Source organism: Schistocerca cancellata, chromosome 2 (genome assembly GCF_023864275.1).
Source record: "Schistocerca cancellata isolate TAMUIC-IGC-003103 chromosome 2, iqSchCanc2.1, whole genome shotgun sequence".
Classification (NCBI taxonomy): Eukaryota; Metazoa; Arthropoda; class Insecta; order Orthoptera; family Acrididae; genus Schistocerca; species Schistocerca cancellata.
This window is the reverse complement of record NC_064627.1, coordinates 75,622,552-75,640,401: the sequence shown is the minus strand read 5'-3', so window position 1 is coordinate 75,640,401 and position 17,850 is coordinate 75,622,552.

Below are 17,850 nucleotides of genomic sequence, written 5' to 3'. Positions count from 1 at the left end.
CTGAAACATAAATAGTACTACGACGACCACCTTGTATCAGTCAAACATTGCGACAACTGTTGGAATCGTCACGATCCTTGGAAATGACAGGAAAATTTGGAACCCACAAGGAACAACTGCGACTCATGTGTTAGGAAGTATCATTTGCAGTAGCAAATGTGTTTAAAAAGCGAGTTTAGGTCGGTAGGAACCGTCGCAATTGCCGCAGAAGGCTCATTCGGTGAGGGAAGGAGGGCTGTAAGGGGAGGAGGAGGCCCACATTTCTCCAACTAGTGGAGAAATGTTAACCTAGGTTCTATACTTAGAAGGCTAAAGGGAGCGATTACATTCTAATGTCACAGCCGGAGAGAAATTTTGTGACTCACGATGGCTCTGCGTTGCATATACCACTTGTTAAATATTTCTGAAACATAAATAGTACTACGACGACCACCTTGTATCAGTCAAACATTGCGACAACTGTTGGAATCATCACGATCCTTGGAAATGACAGGAAAATTTGGAACCCACAAGGAACAACTGCGACTCATGTGTTAGGAAGTATCATTTGCAGTAGCAAATGTGTTTAAAAAGCGAGTTTAGGTCGGTAGGAACCGTCGCAATTGCCGCAGAAGGCTCATTCGGTGAGGGAAGGAGGGCTGTAAGGGGAGGAGGAGGCCCACATTTCTCCAACTAGTGGAGAAATGTTAACCTAGGTTATATACTTAGAAGGCTAAAGAGAGCGATTACATTCTAATGTCACAGCCGGCGAGAAATTTTGTGGCTCACGATGGCTCTGCGTTGCATATACCACTTGTTAAATATTTCTGAAACATAAATAGTACTACGACGACCACCTTGTATCAGTCAAACATTGCGACAACTGTTGGAATCATCACGATCCTTGGAAATGACAGGAAAATTTGGAACCCACAAGGAACAACTGCGACTCATGTGTTAGGAAGTATCATTTGCAGTAGCAAATGTGTTTAAAAAGCGAGTTTAGGTCGGTAGGAACCGTCGCAATTGCCGCAGAAGGCTCATTCGGTGAGGGAAGGAGGGCTGTAAGGGGAGGAGGAGGCCCACATTTCTCCAACTTGTGGAGAAATGTTAACCTAGGTTCTATACTTAGAAGGCTAAAGAGAGCGATTACATTCTAATGTCACAGCCGGCGAGAAATTTTGTGGCTCACGATGGCTCTGCGATGCATATACCACTTGTTAAATATTTCCGAAACATAAATAGTACTACGACGACCACCTTGTATCAGTCAAACATTGCGACAACTGTTGGAATCATCACGATCCTTGGAAATGACAGGAAAATTTGGAACCCACAAGGAACAACTGCGACTCATGTGTTATGAAGTATCATTTGCAGTAGCAAATGTGTTCAAAAAGCGAGTTTAGGTCGGTAGAAACCGTCGCAATTGCCGCAGAAGGCTCATTCGGTGAGGGAAGGAGGTCTGTAAGGGGAGGAGGAGGCCCACATTTCTCCAACTTGTGGAGAAATGTTAACCTAGGTTCTATACTTAGAAGGCTAAAGGGAGCGATTACATTCTAATGTCACAGCCGGCGAGAAATTTTGTGGCTCACGATGGCTCTGCGTTGCATATACCACTTGTTAAATATTTCTGAAACATAAATAGTACTACGACGACCACCTTGTATCAGTCAAACATTGCGACAACTGTTGGAATCATCACGATCCTTGGAAATGACAGGAAAATTTGGAACCCACAAGGAACAACTGCGACTCATGTGTTAGGAAGTATCATTTGCAGTAGCAAATGTGTTTAAAAAGCGAGTTTAGGTCGGTAGGAACCGTCGCAATTGCCGCAGAAGGCTCATTCGGTGAGGGAAGGAGGGCTGTAAGGGTGGAGGAGACCCACATTTCTCCAACTAGTGGAGAAATGTTAACCTAGGTTCTATACTTAGAAGGATTAAGAGAGCGATTACATTCTAATGTCACAGCCGGCGAGAAATTTTGTGGCTCACGATGGCTCTGCGTTGCATATACCACTTGTTAAATATTTCTGAAACATAAATAGTACTACGAAGACCACCTTGTATCAGTCAAACATTGCGACAACTGTTGGAATCGTCACGATCCTTGGAAAAGACAGGAAAATTTGGAACCCACAAGGAACAACTGCGACTCATGTGTTAGGAAGTGTCATTTGCAGTAGCAAATGTGTTTAAAATGCGAGTTTAGGTCGGTAGGAACCGTCGCAATTGCCGCAGAAGGCTCATTCGGTGAGGGAAGGAGGGCTGTAAGGGGAGGAGGAGGCCCACATTTCTCCAACTAGTGGAGAAATGTTAACCTAGGTTCTATACTTAGAAGGCTAAAGGGAGCGATTACATTCTAATGTCACAGCCGGCGAGAAATTTTGTGGCTCACGATGGCTCTGCGTTGCATATACCACTTTTTAAATATTTCTGAAACATAAATAGTACTACGACGACCACCTTGTATCAGTCAAACATTGCGACAACTGTTGGAATCATCACGATCCTTGGAAATGACAGGAAAATTTGGAACCCACAAGGAACAACTGCGACTCATGTGTTAGGAAGTATCATTTGCAGTAGCAAATGTGTTTAAAAAGCGAGTTTAGGTCGGTAGGAACCGTCGCAATTGCCGCAGAAGGCTCATTCGGTGAGGGAAGGAGGGCTGTAAGGGGAGGACGAGGCCCACATTTCTCCAACTAGTGGAGAAATGTTAACCTAGGTTCTATACTTAGAAGGCTAAAGAGAGCGATTACATTCTAATGTCACAGCCGGCGAGAAATTTTGTGGCTCACGATGGCTCTGCGTTGCATATACCACTTGTTAAATATTTCTGAAACATAAATAGTACTACGACGACCACCTTGTATCAGTCAAACATTGCGACAACTGTTGGAATCGTCACGATCCTTGGAAATGACAGGAAAATTTGGAACCCACAAGGAACAACTGCGACTCATGTGTTAGGAAGTATCATTTGCAGTAGCAAATGTGTTTAAAAAGCGAGTTTAAATCGGTAGGAACCGTCGCAATTGCCGCAGAAGGCTCATTCGGTGAGGGAAGTAGGGCTGTAAGGGGAGGAAGAGGCCCACATTTCTCCAACTAGTGGAGAAATGTTAACCTAGGTTCTATACTTAGAAGGCTAAAGAGAGCGATTACATTCTAATGTCACAGCCGGCGAGAAATTTTGTGGCTCACGATAGCTCTGCGTTGCATATACCACTTGTTAAATATTTCTGAAACATAAATAGTACTACGACGACCACCTTGTATCAGTCAAACATTGCGACAACTGTTGGAATCATCACGATCCTTGGAAATGACAGGAAAATTTGGAACCCACAAGGAACAACTGCGACTCATGTGTTAGGAAGTATCATTTGCAGTAGCAGATGTGTTTAAAAAGCGAGTTTAGGTCGGTAGGAACCGTCGCAATTGCCGCAGAAGGCTCATTCGGTGAGGGAAGGAGTGCTGTAAGGGGAGGAGGAGGCCCACATTTCTCCAACTAGTGGAGAAATGTTAACCTAGGTTCTATACTTAGAAGGCTAAAGAGAGCGATTAAATGCTAATGTCACAGCCGGCGAGAAATTTTGTGGCTCACGATGGCTCTGCGTTGCATATACCACTTGTTAAATATTTCTGAAACATAAATAGTACTACGACGACCACCTTGTATCAGTCAAACATTGCGACAACTGTTGGAATCATCACGATCCTTGGAAATGACAGGAAAATTTGGAACCCACAAGGAACAACTGCGACTCATGTGTTAGGAAGCATCATTTGCAGTAGCAAATGTGTTTAAAAAGCGAGTTTAGGTCGGTAGGAACCGTCGCAATTGCCGCAGAAGGCTCATTCGGTGAGGCAAGGAGGGCTGTAAGGGGAGGAGGGGGCCCACATTTCTCCAACTAGTGGAGAAATGTTAACCTAGGTTCTATACTTAGAAGGCTAAAGAGAGCGATTACATTCTAATGTCACAGCCGGCGAGAAATTTTGTGGCTCACGATGGCTCTGCGTTGCATATACCACTTGTTAAATATTTCTGAAACATAAATAGTACTACGACGACCACCTTGTATCAGTCAAACATTGCGACAACTGTTGGAATCGTCACGATCCTTGGAAATGACAGGAAAATTTGGAACCCACAAGGAACAACTGCGACTCATGTGTTAGGAAGTATCATTTGCAGTAGCAAATGTGTTTAAAAAGCGAGTTTCGGTCGGTAGGAACCGTCGCAATTGCCGCAGAAGGCTCATTCGGTGAGGGAAGTAGGGCTGTAAGGGGAGGAAGAGGCCCACATTTCTCCAACTAGTGGAGAAATGTTAACCTAGGTTCTATACTTAGAAGGCTAAAGAGAGCGATTACTTTCTAATGTCACAGCCGGCGAGAAATTTTGTGGCTCACGATGGCTCTGCGTTGCATATACCACTTGTTAAATATTTCTGAAACATAAATAGTACTACGACGACCACCTTGTATCAGTCAAACATTGCGACAACTGTTGGAATCATCACGATCCTTGGAAATGACAGGAAAATTTGGAACCCACAAGGAACAACTGCGACTCATGTGTTAGGAAGTATCATTTGCAGTAGCAAATGTGTTTAAAAAGCGAGTTTAGGTCGGTAGGAACCGTCGCAATTGCCGCAGAAGGCTCATTCGGTGAGGGGAGGAGGGCTGTAAGGGGAGGAAGAGGCCCACATTTCTCCAACTAGTGGAGAAATGTTAACCTACGTTCTATACTTAGAAGGCTAAAGAGAGCAATTACATTCTAATGTCACAGCCGGCGAGAAATTTTGTGGCTCACGATGGCTCTGCGTTGCATATACCACTTGTTAAATATTTCTGAAACATAAATAGTACTACGACGACCACCTTGTATCAGTCAAACATTGCGACAACTGTTGGAATCATCACGATCCTTGGAAATGACAGGAAAATTTGGAACCCACAAGGAACAACTGCGACTCATGTGTTAGGAAGTATCATTTGCAGTAGCAAATGTGTTTAAAAAGCGAGTTTAGGTCGGTAGGAACCGTCGCAATTGCCGCAGAAGGCTCATTCGGTGAGGGAAGGAGGGCTGTAAGGGGAGGAGGAGGCCCACATTTCTCCAACTAGTGGAGAAATGTTAACCTAGGTTGTATACTTAGAAGGCTAAAGAGAGCGATTACATTCTAATGTCACAGCCGGCGAGAAATTTTGTGGCTCACGATGGCTCTGCGTTGCATATACCACTTGTTAAATATTTCTGAAACATAAATAGTACTACGACGACCACCTTGTATCAGTCAAACATTGCGACAACTGTTGGAATCATCACGATCCTTGGAAATGGCAGGAAAATTTGGAACCCACAAGGAACAACTGCGACTCATGTGTTAGGAAGTATCATTTGCAGTAGCAAATGTGTTTAAAAAGCGAGTTTAGGTCGGTAGGAACCGTCGCAATTGCCGCAGAAGGCTCATTCGGTGAGGGAAGAAGGGCTGTAAGGGGAGGAGGAGGCCCACATTTCTCCAACTAGTGGAGAAATGTTAACCTAGGTTCTATACTTAGAAGGCTAAAGAGAGCGATTACATTCTAATGTCACAGCCGGCGAGAAATTTTGTGGCTCACGATGGCTCTGCGTTGCATATACCACTTGTTAAATATTTCTGAAACTTAAATAGTACTACGACGACCACCTTGTATCAGTCAAACATTGCGACAACTGTTGGAATCATCACGATCCTTGGAAATGACAGGAAAATTTGGAACCCACAAGGAACAACTGCGACTCATGTGTTAGGAAGTATCATTTGCAGTAGCAAATGTGTTTAAAAAGCGAGTTTAGGTCTGTAGGAACCGTCGCAATTGCCGCAGAAGGCTCATTCGGTGAGGGAAGGAGGGCTGTAAGGGGAGGAGGAGGCCCACATTTCTTCAACTAGTGGAGAAATGTTAACCTAGGTTCTATACTTAGAAGGCTAAAGAGAGCGATTACATTCTAATGTCACAGCCGGCGAGAAATTTTGTGGCTCACGATGGCTCTGCGTTGCATATACCACTTGTTAAATATTTCTGAAACATAAATAGTACTACGACGACCACCTTGTATCAGTCAAACATTGCGACAACTGTTGGAATCATCACGATCCTTGGAAATGACAGGAAAATTTGGAACCCACAAGGAACAACTGCGACTCATGTGTTAGGAAGTATCATTTGCAGTAGCAAATGTGTTTAAAAAGCGAGTTTAGGTCGGTAGGAACCGTCGCAATTGCCGCAGAAGGCTCATTCGGTGAGGGAAGGAGGGCTGTAAGGGGAGGAGGAGGCCCACATTTCTCCAACTAGTGGAGAAATGTTAACCTAGGTTCTATATTTAGAAGGATTAAGAGAGCGATTACATTCTAATGTCACAGCCGGCGAGAAATTTTGTGGCTCACGATGGCTCTGCGTTGCATATACCACTTGTTAAATATTTCTGAAACATAAATAGTACTACGACGACCACCTTGTATCAGTCAAACATTGCGACAACTGTTGGAATCATCACGATCCTTGGAAATGACAGGAAAATTTGGAACCCACAAGGAACAACTGCGACTCATGTGTTAGGAAGTATCATTTGCAGTAGCAAATGTGTTTAAAAAGCGAGTTTAGGTCGGTAGGAACCGTCGCAATTGCCGCAGAAGGCTCATTCGGTGAGGGAAGGAGGGCTGTAAGGGGAGGAGGAGGCCCACATTTCTCCAACTAGTGGAGAAATGTTAACCTAGGTTCTATACTTAGAAGGCTAAAGAGAGCGATTACATTCTAATGTCACAGCCGGCGAGAAATTTTGTGGCTCACGATGGCTCTGCGTTGCATATACCACTTGTTAAATATTTCTGAAACATAAATAGTACTACGACGACCACCTTGTATCAGTCAAACATTGCGACAACTGTTGGAATCGTCACGATCCTTGGAAATGACAGGAAAATTTGGAACCCACAAGGAACAACTGCGACTCATGTGTTAGGAAGTATCATTTGCAGTAGCAAATGTGTTTAAAAAGCGAGTTTAGGTCGGTAGGAACCGTCGCAATTGCCGCAGAAGGCTCATTCGGTGAGGGAAGGAGGGCTGTAAGGGGAGGAGGAGGCCCACATTTCTCCAACTTGTGGAGAAATGTTAACCTAGGTTCTATACTTAGAAGGCTAAAGAGAGCGATTACATTCTAATGTCACAGCCGGCGAGAAATTTTGTGGCTCACGATGGCTCTTCGTTGCATATACCACTTGTTAAATATTTCTGAAACATAAATAGTACTACGACGACCACCTTGTATCAGTCAAACATTGCGACAACTGTTGGAATCATCACGATCCTTGGAAATGACAGGAAAATTTGGAACCCACAAGGAACAACTGCGACTCATGTGTTAGGAAGTATCATTTGCAGTAGCAAATGTGTTTAAAAAGCGAGTTTAGGTCGGTAGGAACCGTCGCAATTGCCGCAGAAGGCTCATTCGGTGAGGGAAGGAGGGCTGTAAGGGGAGGAGGAGGCCCACATTTCTCCAACTAGTGGAGAAATGTTAACCTAGGTTCTATACTTAGAAGGCTAAAGAGAGCGATTACATTCTAATGTCACAGCCGGCGAGAAATTTTGTGGCTCACGATGGCTCTGCGTTGCATATACCACTTGTTAAATATTTCTGAAACATAAATAGTACTACGACGACCACCTTGTATCAGTCAAACATTGCGACAACTGTTGGAATCATCACGATCCTTGGAAATGACAGGAAAATTTGGAACCCACAAGGAACAACTGCGACTCATGTGTTAGGAAGTATCATTTGCAGTAGCAAATGTGTTTAAAAAGCGAGTTTAGGTCGGTAGGAACCGTCGCAATTGCCGCAGAAGGCTCATTCGGTGAGGGAAGGAGGGCTGTAAGGGGAGGAGGAGGCCCACATTTCTCCAACTAGTGGAGAAATGTTAACCTAGGTTCTATACTTAGAAGGCTAAAGAGAGCGATTACATTCTAATGTCACAGCCGGCGAGAAATTTTGTGGCTCACGATGGCTCTGCGTTGCATATACCACTTGTTAAATATTTCTGAAACATAAATAGTACTACGACGACCACCTTGTATCAGTCAAACATTGCGACAACTGTTGGAATCATCACGATCCTTGGAAATGACGGGAAAATTTGGAACCCACAAGGAACAACTGCGACTCATGTGTTAGGAAGTATCATTTGCAGTAGCAAATGTGTTTAAAAAGCGAGTTTAGGTCGGTAGGAACCGTCGCAATTGCCGCAGAAGGCTCATTCGGTGAGGGAAGGAGGGCTGTAAGGGGAGGAGGAGGCCCACATTTCTCCAACTAGTGGAGAAATGTTAACCTAGGTTCTATACTTAGAAGGCTAAAGAGAGCGATTAAATTCTAAAGTCACAGCCGGCGAGAAATTTTGTGGCTCACGATGGCTCTGCGTTGCATATACCACTTGTTAAATATTTCTGAAACATAAATAGTACTACGACGACCACCTTGTATCAGTCAAACATTGCGACAACTGTTGGAATCGTCACGATCCTTGGAAATGACAGGAATATTTGGAACCCACAAGGAACAACTGCGACTCATGTGTTAGGAAGTATCATTTGCAGTAGCAAATGTGTTTAAAAAGCGAGTTTAGGTCGGTAGGAATCGTCGCAATTGCCGCAGAAGGCACATTCGGTGAGGGAAGGAGGGCTGTAAGGGGAGGAGGAGGCCCACATTTCTCCAACTAGTGGAGAAATGTTAACCTAGGTTCTATACTTAGAAGGCTAAAGAGAGCGATTACATTCTAATGTCACAGCCGGCGAGAAATTTTGTGGCTCACGATGGCTCTGCGTTGCATATACCACTTGTTAAATATTTCTGAAACATAAATAGTACTACGACGACCACCTTGTATCAATCAAACATTGCGACAACTGTTGGAATCGTCACGATCCTTGGAAATGACAGGAAAATTTGGAACCCACAAGGAACAACTGCGACTCATGTGTTAGGAAGTATCATTTGCAGTAGCAAATGTGTTTAAAAAGCGAGTTTAGGTCGGTAGGAACCGTCGCAATTGCCGCAGAAGGCTCATTCGGTGAGGGAAGGAGGGCTGTAAGGGGAGGAGGAGGCCCACATTTCTCCAACTAGTGGAGAAATGTTAACCTAGGTTCTATACTTAGAAGGCTAAAGAGAGCGATTACATTCTAATGTCACAGCCGGCGAGAAATTTTGTGGCTCACGATGGCTCTGCGTTGCATATACCACTTGTTAAATATTTCTGAAACATAAATAGTACTACGACGACCACCTTGCATCAGTCAAACATTGCGACAACTGTTGGAATCATCACGATCCTTGGAAATGACAGGAAAATTTGGAACCCACAAGGAACAACTGCGACTCATGTGTTAGGAAGTATCATTTGCAGTAGCAAATGTGTTTAAAAAGCGAGTTTAGGTCGGTAGGAACCGTCGCAATTGCCGCAGAAGGCTCATTCGGTGAGGGAAGGAGGGCTGTAAGGGGAGGAGGAGGCCCACATTTCTCCAACTAGTGGAGAAATGTTAACCTAGGTTCTATACTTAGAAGGCTAAAGAGAGCGATTACATTCTAATGTCACAGCCGGCGAGAAATTTTGTGGCTCACGATGGCTCTGCGTTGCATATACCACTTGTTAAATATTTCTGAAACATAAATAGTACTACGACGACCACCTTGTATCAGTCAAACATTGCGACAACTGTTGGAATTGTCACGATCCTTGGAAATGACAGGAAAATTTGGAACCCACAAGGAACAACTGCGACTCATGTGTTAGGAAGTATCATTTGCAGTAGCAAATGTGTTTAAAAAGCCAGTTTAGGTCGGTAGGAACCGTCGCAATTGCCGCAGAAGGCTCATTCGGTGAGGGAAGGAGGGCTGTAAGGGGAGGAGGAGGCCCACATTTCTCCAACTAGTGGAGAAATGTTAACCTAGGTTCTATACTTAGAAGGCTAAAGAGAGCGATTACATTCTAATGTCACAGCCGGCGAGAAATTTTGTGGCTCACGATGGCTCTGCGTTGCATATACCACTTGTTAAATATTTCTGAAACATAAATAGTACTACGACGACCACCTTGTATCAGTCAAACATTGCGACAACTGTTGGAATCATCACGATCCTTGGAAATGACAGGAAAATTTGGAACCCACAAGGAACAACTGCGACTCATGTGTTAGGAAGTATCATTTGCAGTAGCAAATGTGTTTAAAAAGCGAGTTTAGGTCGGTAGGAACCGTCGCAATTGCCGCAGAAGGCTCATTCGGTGAGGGAAGGAGGGCTGTAAGGGGAGGAGGAGGCCCACATTTCTCCAACTAGTGGAGAAATGTTAACCTAGGTTCTATACTTAGAAGGCTAAAGAGAGCGATTACATTAAAATGTCACAGCCGGCGAGAAATTTTGTGGCTCACGATGGCTCGGCGTAGCATATACCACTTGTTAAATATTTCTGAAACATAAATAGTACTACGACGACCACCTTGTATCAGTCAAACATTGCGACAACTGTTGGAATCATCACGATCCTTGGAAATGACAGGAAAATTTGGAACCCACAAGGAACAACTGCGACTCATGTGTTAGGAAGTATCATTTGCAGTAGCAAATGTGTTTAAAAAGCGAGTTTAAATCGGTAGGAACCGTCGCAATTGCCGCAGAAGGCTCATTCGGTGAGGGAAGGAGGGCTGTAAGGGGAGGAGGAGGCCCACATTTCTCCAACTAGTGGAGAAATGTTAACCTAGGTTCTATACTTAGAAGGATTAAGAGAGCGATTACATTCTAATGTCACAGCCGGCGAGAAATTTTGTGGCTCACGATGGCTCTGCGTTGCATATACCACTTGTTAAATATTTCTGAAACATAAATAGTACTACGACGACCACCTTGTATCAGTCAAACATTGCGACAACTGTTGGAATCGTCACGATCCTTGGAAATGACAGGAAAATTTGGAACCCACAAGGAACAACTGCGACTCATGTGTTAGGAAGTATCATTTGCAGTAGCAAATGTGTTTAAAAAGCGAGTTTAGGTCGGTAGGAACCGTCGCAATTGCCGCAGAAGGCTAATTCGGTGAGGGAAGGAGGGCTGTAAGGGGAGGAGGAGGCCCACATTTCTCCAACTAGTGGGGAAATGTTAACCTAGGTTCTATACTTAGAAGGATTAAGAGAGCGATTACATTCTAATGTCACAGCCGGCGAGAAATTTTGTGGCTCACGATGGCTCTGCGTTGCATATACCACTTGTTAAATATTTCTGAAACATAAATAGTACTACGACGACCACCTTGTATCAGTCAAACATTGCGACAACTGTTGGAATCGTCACGATCCTTGGAAATGACAGGAAAATTTGGAACCCACAAGGAACAACTGCGACTCATGTGTTAGGAAGTATCATTTGCAGTAGCAAATGTGTTTAAAAAGCGAGTTTAGGTCGGTAGGAATCGCCGCAATTGCCGCAGAAGGCACATTCGGTGAGGGAAGGAGGGCTGTAAGGGGAGGAGGAGGCCCACATTTCTCCAACTAGTGGAGAAATGTTAACCTAGGTTCTATACTTAGAAGGCTAAAGAGAGCGATTACATTCTAATGTCACAGCCGGCGAGAAATTTTGTGGCTCACGATGGCCTGCGTTGCATATACCACTTGTTAAATATTTCTGAAACATAAATAGTACTACGACGACCACCTTGTATCAGTCAAACATTGCGACAACTGTTGGAATCGTCACGATCCTTGGAAATGACAGGAAAATTTGGAACCCACAAGGAACAACTGCGACTCATGTGTTAGGAAGTATCATTTGCAGTAGCAAATGTGTTTAAAAAGCGAGTTTAGGTCGGTAGGAACCGTCGCAATTGCCGCAGAAGGCTCATTCGGTGAGGGAAGGCGGGCTGTAAGGGGAGGAGGAGGCCCACATTTCTCCAACTAGTGGAGAAATGTTAACCTAGGTTCTATACTTAGAAGGCTAAAGAGAGCGATTACATTCTAATGTCACAGCCGGCGAGAAATTTTGTGGCTCACGATGGCTCTGCGTTGCATATACCACTTGTTAAATATTTCTGAAACATAAATAGTACTACGACGACCACCTTGTATCAGTCAAACATTGCGACAACTGTTGGAATCATCACGATCCTTGGAAATGACAGGAAAATTTGGAACCCACAAGGAACAACTGCGACTCATGTGTTAGGAAGTATCATTTGCAGTAGCAAATGTGTTTAAAAAGCGAGTTTAGGTCGGTAGGAACCGTCGCAATTGCCGCAGAAGGCTCATTCGGTGAGGGAAGGAGGGCTGTAAGGGGAGGAGGAGGCCCACATTTCTCCAACTAGTGGAGAAATGTTAACCTAGGTTCTATACTTAGAAGGCTAAAGAGAGCGATTACATTCTAATGTCACAGCCGGCGAGAAATTTTGTGGCTCACGATGGCTCTGCGTTGCATATACCACTTGTTAAATATTTCTGAAACATAAATAGTACTACGACGACCACCTTGTATCAGTCAAACATTGCGACAACTGTTGGAATCGTCACGATCCTTGGAAATGACAGGAAAATTTGGAACCCACAAGGAACAACTGCGACTCATGTGTTAGGAAGTATCATTTGCAGTAGCAAATGTGTTTAAAAAGCGAGTTTAGGTCGGTAGGAACCGTCGCAATTGCCGCAGAAGGCTCATTCGGTGAGGGAAGGAGGGCTGTAAGGGGAGGAGGAGGCCCACATTTCTCCAACTAGTGGAGAAATGTTAACCTAGGTTCTATACTTAGAAGGCTAAAGAGAGCGATTACATTCTAATGTCACAGCCGGCGAGAAATTTTGTGGCTCACGATGGCTCTTCGTTGCATATACCACTTGTTAAATATTTCTGAAACATAAATAGTACTACGACGACCACCTTGTATCAGTCAAACATTGCGACAACTGTTGGAATCATCACGATCCTTGGAAATGACAGGAAAATTTGGAACCCACAAGGAACAACTGCGACTCATGTGTTAGGAAGTATCATTTGCAGTAGCAAATGTGTTTAAAAAGCGAGTTTAGGTCGGTAGGAACCGTCGCAATTGCCGCAGAAGGCTCATTCGGTGAGGGAAGGAGGGCTGTAAGGGGAGGAGGAGGCCCACATTTCTCCAACTAGTGGAGAAATGTTAACCTAGGTTCTATACTTAGAAGGCTAAAGAGAGCGATTAAATTCTAAAGTCACAGCCGGCGAGAAATTTTGTGGCTCACGATGGCTCTGCGTTGCATATACCACTTGTTAAATATTTCTGAAACATAAATAGTACTACGACGACCACCTTGTATCAGTCAAACATTGCGACAACTGTTGGAATCATCACGATCCTTGGAAATGACAGGAAAATTTGGAACCCACAAGGAACAACTGCGACTCATGTGTTAGGAAGTATCATTTGCAGTAGCAAATGTGTTTAAAAAGCGAGTTTAGGTCGGTAGGAACCGTCGCAATTGCCGCAGAAGGCTAATTCGGTGAGGGAAGGAGGGCTGTAAGGGGAGGAGGAGGCCCACATTTCTCCAACTAGTGGAGAAATGTTAACCTAGGTTCTATACTTAGAAGGATTAAGAGAGCGATTACATTCTAATGTCACAGCCGGCGAGAAATTTTGTGGCTCACGATGGCTCTGCGTTGCATATACCACTTGTTAAATATTTCTGAAACATAAATAGTACTACGACGACCACCTTGTATCAGTCAAACATTGCGACAACTGTTGGAATCGTCACGATCCTTGGAAATGACAGGAAAATTTGGAACCCACAAGGAACAACTGCGACTCATGTGTTAGGAAGTATCATTTGCAGTAGCAAATGTATTTAAAAAGCGAGTTTAGGTCGGTAGGAATCGTCGCAATTGCCGCAGAAGGCACATTCGGTGAGGGAAGGAGGGCTGTAAGGGGAGGAGGAGGCCCACATTTCTCCAACTAGTGGAGAAATGTTAACCTAGGTTCTATACTTAGAAGGCTAAAGAGAGCGATTACATTCTAATGTCACAGCCGGCGAGAAATTTTGTGGCTCACGATGGCTCTGCGTTGCATATACCACTTGTTAAATATTTCTGAAACATAAATAGTACTACGACGACCACCTTGTATCAGTCAAACATTGCGACAACTGTTGGAATCGTCACGATCCTTGGAAATGACAGGAAAATTTGGAACCCACAAGGAACAACTGCGACTCATGTGTTAGGAAGTATCATTTGCAGTAGCAAATGTGTTTAAAAAGCGAGTTTAGGTCGGTAGGAACCGTCGCAATTGCCGCAGAAGGCTCATTCGGTGAGGGAAGGAGGGCTGTAAGGGGAGGAGGAGGCCCACATTTCTCCAACTAGTGGAGAAATGTTAACCTAGGTTCTATACTTAGAAGGCTAAAGAGAGCGATTACATTCTAATGTCACAGCCGGCGAGAAATTTTGTGGCTCACGATGGCTCTGCGTTGCATATACCACTTGTTAAATATTTCTGAAACATAAATAGTACTACGACGACCACCTTGCATCAGTCAAACATTGCGACAACTGTTGGAATCATCACGATCCTTGGAAATGACAGGAAAATTTGGAACCCACAAGGAACAACTGCGACTCATGTGTTAGGAAGTATCATTTGCAGTAGCAAATGTGTTTAAAAAGCGAGTTTAGGTCGGTAGGAACCGTCGCAATTGCCGCAGAAGGCTCATTCGGTGAGGGAAGGAGGGCTGTAAGGGGAGGAGGAGGCCCACATTTCTCCAACTAGTGGAGAAATGTTAACCTAGGTTCTATACTTAGAAGGCTAAAGAGAGCGATTACATTCTAATGTCACAGCCGGCGAGAAATTTTGTGGCTCACGATGGCTCTGCGTTGCATATACCACTTGTTAAATATTTCTGAAACATAAATAGTACTACGACGACCACCTTGTATCAGTCAAACATTGCGACAACTGTTGGAATCGTCACGATCCTTGGAAATGACAGGAAAATTTGGAACCCACAAGGAACAACTGCGACTCATGTGTTAGGAAGTATCATTTGCAGTAGCAAATGTGTTTAAAAAGCCAGTTTAGGTCGGTAGGAACCGTCGCAATTGCCGCAGAAGGCTCATTCGGTGAGGGAAGGAGGGCTGTAAGGGGAGGAGGAGGCCCACATTTCTCCAACTAGTGGAGAAATGTTAACCTAGGTTCTATACTTAGAAGGCTAAAGAGAGCGATTACATTCTAATGTCACAGCCGGCGAGAAATTTTGTGGCTCACGATGGCTCTGCGTTGCATATACCACTTGTTAAATATTTCTGAAACATAAATAGTACTACGACGACCACCTTGTATCAGTCAAACATTCCGACAACTGTTGGAATCATCACGATCCTTGGAAATGACAGGAAAATTTGGAACCCACAAGGAACAACTGCGACTCATGTGTTAGGAAGTATCATTTGCAGTAGCAAATGTGTTTAAAAAGCGAGTTCAGGTCGGTAGGAACCGTCGCAATTGCCGCAGAAGGCTCATTCGGTGAGGGAAGGAGGGCTGTAAGGGGAGGAGGAGGCCCACATTTCTCCAACTAGTGGAGAAATGTTAACCTAGGTTCTATACTTAGAAGGCTAAAGAGAGCGATTACATTAAAATGTCACAGCCGGCGAGAAATTTTGTGGCTCACGATGGCTCGGCGTAGCATATACCACTTGTTAAATATTTCTGAAACATAAATAGTACTACGACGACCACCTTGTATCAGTCAAACATTGCGACAACTGTTGGAATCATCACGATCCTTGGAAATGACAGGAAAATTTGGAACCCACAAGGAACAACTGCGACTCATGTGTTAGGAAGTATCATTTGCAGTAGCAAATGTGTTTAAAAAGCGAGTTTAGGTCGGTAGGAACCGTCGCAATTGCCGCAGAAGGCTCATTCGGTGAGGGAAGGAGGGCTGTAAGGGGAGGAGGAGGCCCACATTTCTCCAACTAGTGGAGAAATGTTAACCTAGGTTCTATACTTAGAAGGATTAAGAGAGCGATTACATTCTAATGTCACAGCCGGCGAGAAATTTTGTGGCTCACGATGGCTCTGCGTTGCATATACCACTTGTTAAATATTTCTGAAACATAAATAGTACTACGACGACCACCTTGTATCAGTCAAACATTGCGACAACTGTTGGAATCGTCACGATCCTTGGAAATGACAGGAAAATTTGGAACCCACAAGGAACAACTGCGACTCATGTGTTAGGAAGTATCATTTGCAGTAGCAAATGTGTTTAAAAAGCGAGTTTAGGTCGGTAGGAATCGTCGCAATTGCCGCAGAAGGCACATTCGGTGAGGGAAGGAGGGCTGTAAGGGGAGGACGAGGCCCACATTTCTCCAACTAGTGGAGAAATGTTAACCTAGGTTCTATACTTAGAAGGCTAAAGAGAGCGATTACATTCTAATGTCACAGCCGGCGAGAAATTTTGTGGCTCACGATGGCTCTGCGTTGCATATACCACTTGTTAAATATTTCTGAAACATAAATAGTACTACGACGACCACCTTGTATCAGTCAAACATTGCGACAACTGTTGGAATCATCACGATCCTTGGAAATGACAGGAAAATTTGGAACCCACAAGGAACAACTGCGACTCATGTGTTAGGAAGTATCATTTGCAGTAGCAAATGTGTTTAAAAAGCGAGTTTAGGTCGGTAGGAACCGTCGCAATTGCCGCAGAAGGCTAATTCGGTGAGGGAAGGAGGGCTGTAAGGGGAGGAGGAGGCCCACATTTCCCCAACTAGTGGAGAAATGTTAACCTAGGTTCTATACTTAGAAGGATTAAGAGAGCGGTTACATTCTAATGTCACAGCCGGCGAGAAATTTTGTGGCTCACGATGGCTCTGCGTTGCATATACCACTTGTTAAATATTTCTGAAACATAAATAGTACTACGACGACCACCTTGTATCAGTCAAACATTGCGACAACTGTTGGAATCGTCACGATCCTTGGAAATGACAGGAAAATTTGGAACCCACAAGGAACAACTGCGACTCATGTGTTAGGAAGTATCATTTGCAGTAGCAAATGTGTTTAAAAAGCGAGTTTAGGTCGGTAGGAATCGTCGCAATTGCCGCAGAAGGCACATTCGGTGAGGGAAGGAGGGCTGTAAGGGGAGGAGGAGGCCCACATTTCTCCAACTAGTGGAGAAATGTTAACCTAGGTTCTATACTTAGAAGGCTAAAGAGAGCGATTACATTCTAATGTCACAGCCGGCGAGAAATTTTGTGGCTCACGATGGCCTGCGTTGCATATACCACTTGTTAAATATTTCTGAAACATAAATAGTACTACGACGACCACCTTGTATCAGTCAAACATTGCGACAACTGTTGGAATCGTCACGATCCTTGGAAATGACAGGAAAATTTGGAACCCACAAGGAACAACTGCGACTCATGTGTTAGGAAGTATCATTTGCAGTAGCAAATGTGTTTAAAAAGCGAGTTTAGGTCGGTAGGAACCGTCGCAATTGCCGCAGAAGGCTCATTCGGTGAGGGAAGGAGGGCTGTAAGGAGAGGAGGAGGCCCACATTTCTCCAACTAGTGGAGAAATGTTAACCTAGGTTCTATACTTAGAAGGCTAAAGAGAGCGATTACATTCTAATGTCACAGCCGGCGAGAAATTTTGTGGCTCACGATGGCTCTGCGTTGCATATACCACTTGTTAAATATTTCTGAAACATAAATAGTACTACGACGACCACCTTGTATCAGTCAAACATTGCGACAACTGTTGGAATCATCACGATCCTTGGAAATGACAGGAAAATTTGGAACCCACAAGGAACAACTGCG